The sequence below is a fragment of the Hemitrygon akajei genome, chromosome 25 (genome assembly GCF_048418815.1).
Source record: "Hemitrygon akajei chromosome 25, sHemAka1.3, whole genome shotgun sequence".
NCBI classification, from domain to species: Eukaryota; Metazoa; Chordata; class Chondrichthyes; order Myliobatiformes; family Dasyatidae; genus Hemitrygon; species Hemitrygon akajei.
Window position 1 is genome coordinate 1287504 of NC_133148.1, and position 4125 is coordinate 1291628.

A 4125-nucleotide genomic window follows, 5' to 3' on the forward strand; every position below is an offset into this window, starting at 1 on the left:
CCCACCTCCCTCACTCAGTCCCCTCCCTCCTACCTCTCTGTCACAGTCCCCTCCATCCCACTTCCCTCACTCACACAGTCCCCTCCATCCCACTTCCCTCACTCACACAGTCCCCTCTCTCCCATCTATCTCACTCACACAGACCCCTCCCTCCCACCTCTCTCTCACAGTCCCCTCTATCCCACCTCTCACTCACACAGACCCCTCCCTCCCACCTCCCTTGTTCACACAGTACCCTCCCTCCCACCTCCCTCGCTCACAGTCCCCTCCCTCCCACCTCCCCTCGCTCACAGTCCCCTCCCTCCCACCTCTCTCACTCACACAGACCCCTCCATCCACCTCCTTCGCTCACAGTCCCCTCCCTCCCGCCTCTCTCACTCTCACAGTCCCCTCCATCCCACCTCCTTCGCTCACACAGTCCCCTCCCTCCCACCTCCCTCGCTCACACAGTCCCCTCCCTCCACCTCCCTCGCTCACAGTCTCCTCCCTCCCACCTCTCTCACTCTCACAGTCCCCTCCCTCCCACCTCCCTCAGTCACACAGAACCCTACCTCCCACCTCCTTACTCACAGTCCCCTCCCTCCCACCTCTCTCACTCACACAGTCCCCTCCCTCCCACCTCTCTCTCACAGTCCCCTCCCTCCCACTTCCCTCACTCACACAGACCCCCTCCATCCCACCTCCTTCGCTCACAGTCCCCTCCCTCCCGCCTCTCTCACTCTCACAGTCCCCTCCATCCCACCTCTCTCACTCACACAGTCCTCTCCCTCCCCACCTCCCTCGCTCACAGTCCCCTCCCTCCCACCTCCCCTCCGCTCACTGTCCCCTCCCTCCCACCTCCCTCACTCACACAGTCCCTTCCCTCCTACCTCCCTCGCTCACAGTCCCCTCCCTCCCACCTCTCTCACTCTCACAGTCCCCTCCCTCCCACCTCTCTCTCACAGTCCCCTCCCTCCCACTTCCCTCACTCACACAGACCCCTCCATCCCACCTCCTTCGCTCACAGTCCCCTCCCTCCCGCCTCTCTCACTCTCACAGTCCCCTCCATCCCACCTCTCTCACTCACACAGACCCCTCCATCCCACCTCCTTCGCTCACAGTCTCCTCCCTCCCACCTCCCTCAGTCACACAGACCCCTCCCTCCCACCTCCCTTACTCACAGTCCCCTCCATCCCACCTCTCTCTCACAGTCCCCTCCCTCCCACCTCCCTCGCTCACAGTCCCCTCCCTCCCACCTCTCTCACTCACAGACCCCTCCCTCCTACCTCCCCTCCGCTCACTGTCCCCCTCCCTCCCACCTCCCTCACTCACAGTCCCCTCCCTCCCACCTCCCCTCCGCTCACTGTCCCCTCCCTCCCACCTCCCTCACTCACACAGTCCCCTCCCTCCCACCTCTCTCACTCACACAGTCTCCACCCTCCCACCTCCCTCGCTCACACAGTCCCCTCCCTCCCACCTCTCTCACTCACACAGTCTCCACCCTCCCCACCTCCCTCACTCAGGTCCCCTCCCTCCTACCTCTCTGTCACAGTCCCCTGCCTCCTACCTCTCAGTCACAGTCCCCTCCCTCCCACCTCCCTCACTCAGTCCCCTCCCTCCCACCTCTCTCACTCACACAGTCCCCTCCCTCCCACCTCCCTCACTCAGTCCCCTCCCTCCTACCTCTCTGTCACAGTCCCCTCCATCCCACTTCCCTCACTCACACAGTCCCCTCCATCCCACTTCCCTCACTCACACAGTCCCCTCTCTCCCATCTATCTCACTCACACAGACCCCTCCCTCCCACCTCTCTCTCACAGTCCCCTCTATCCCACCTCTCACTCACACAGACCCCTCCCTCCCACCTCCCTTGTTCACACAGTACCCTCCCTCCCACCTCCCTCGCTCACAGTCCCCTCCCTCCCACCTCCCTCGCTCACAGTCCCCTCCCTCCCACCTCTCTCACTCACACAGACCCCTCCATCCACCTCCTTCGCTCACAGTCCCCCTCCCTCCCGCCTCTCTCACTCTCACAGTCCCCTCCATCCCACCTCCTTCGCTCACACAGTCCCCTCCCTCCCACCTCCCTCGCTCACACAGTCCCCTCCCTCCCACCTCCCTCGCTCACAGTCTCCTCCCTCCCACCTCTCTCACTCTCACAGTCCCCTCCCTCCCACCTCCCTCAGTCACACAGACCCCTCCCTCCCACCTCCCTTACTCACAGTCCCCTCCCTCCCACCTCTCTCACTCACACAGTCCCCTCCCTCCCACCTCTCTCTCACAGTCCCCTCCCTCCCACTTCCCTCACTCACACAGACCCCTCCATCACCACCTCCTTCGCTCACAGTCCCCTCCCCTCCCGCCTCTCTCACTCTCACAGTCCCCTCCATCCCACCTCTCTCACTCACACAGTCCTCTCCCTCCCACCTCCCTCGCTCACAGTCCCCTCCCTCCCACCTCCCCTCCGCTCACTGTCCCCTCCCTCCCACCTCCCTCACTCATCACAGTCCCTTCCCTCCTACCTCCCTCGCTCAACAAGTCCCCTCCCTCCCACCTCTCTCACTCTCACAGTCCCCTCCCTCCCACCTCTCTCTCACAGTCCCCTCCCTCCCACTTCCCTCACTCACACAGACCCCTCCATCCCACCTCCTTCGCTCACAGTCCCCTCCCTCCCGCCTCTCTCACTCTCACAGTCCCCTCCATCCCACCTCTCTCACTCACACAGTCCTCTCCCTCCCACCTCCCTCGCTCACAGTCCCCTCCCTCCCACCTCCCCTCCGCTCACTGTCCCCTCCCTCCCACCTCCCTCACTCACACAGTCCCTTCCCTCCTACCTCCCTCGCTCACAGTCCCCTCCCTCCCAACTCTCTCACTCTCACAGTCCCCTCCCTCCCGCCTCTCTCACTCTCACAGTCCCCTCCCTCCCACCTCTCTCTCTCACAGTCCCCTCCCTCCCACCTCCCTCAGTCACACAGTCCCCTCCCTCCCCCGCCCTCTCTCACTCACACAGTCCCCTCCCTCCCACCTCTCTCTCACAGTCCCCTCCCTCCCACCTCTCTCACTCACACAGACCCCTCCATCCCACCTCCTTCGCTCACAGTCTCCTCCCTCCCACCTCCCTCAGTCACACAGACCCCCTCCCTCCCACCTCCCTTACTCACAGTCCCCTCCATCCCACCTCTCTCTCACAGTCCCCTCCCTCCCACCTCCCTCGCTCACAGTCCCCTCCCTCCCACCTCTCTCACTCACAGACCCCTCCCTCCTACCTCCCCTCCGCTCACTGTCCCCTCCCTCCCACCTCCCTCACTCACAGTCCTCCCTCCCACCTCCCCTCCGCTCACTGTCCCCCTCCCTCCCACCTCCCTCACTCACACAGTCCCCTCCCTCCCACCTCTCTCACTCACACAGTCTCCACCCTCCCACCTCCCTCGCTCACACAGTCCCCCTCCCTCCCACCTCTCTCACTCACACAGTCTCCACCCTCCCACCTCCCTCGCTCACACAGTACCCTCCCTCCCCACCTCCCTCGCTCACACAGTCTCCACCCTCCCACCTCCCTCGCTCACACAGTCCCCTCCCTCCCACCTCCCTCACTCACACAGTCCCTTCCCTCCCACCTCCCCTCCGCTCACTGTCCCCTCCCTCCCACCTCCCTCAGTCACAGTCCCCTCCCTCCCACCTCCCCTCCGCTCACTGTCCCCCTCCCTCCCACCTCCCTCGCCTCACATAGTCCCCTCCCTCCCACCTCCCTCAGTCACAGTCCCCTCCCTCCCACCCTCCCTCGCTCACACAGTCCTCTCCTCCCTCACACAGACCCCTCCCTCTCACCTCCCTTGCTCATACAGTCCCTTCTCTCCCACCTCCCTCGCTCACTGACCCCTCCCTCCCCACCTCCCTCAGTCAGTCTCCTCCCTCCCACCTCTCTCACTCACACAGTCCTCTCCCTCCCTCATACAGACCCCTCCCTCCCACCTCCCTCAGTCATACAGTCTCCTCCCTCCCACCTCCCTCACTCACAGTCCCCTCCCTCCCACCTCCCTCAGTCATACAGTCTCCTCCCTCCCACCTCCCTTAGTCATACAGTCCCCTCCCTCCCCACCTCCCTCACTCACAGTCCTCTCCCTCCCACCTCCCTCACTCACACAG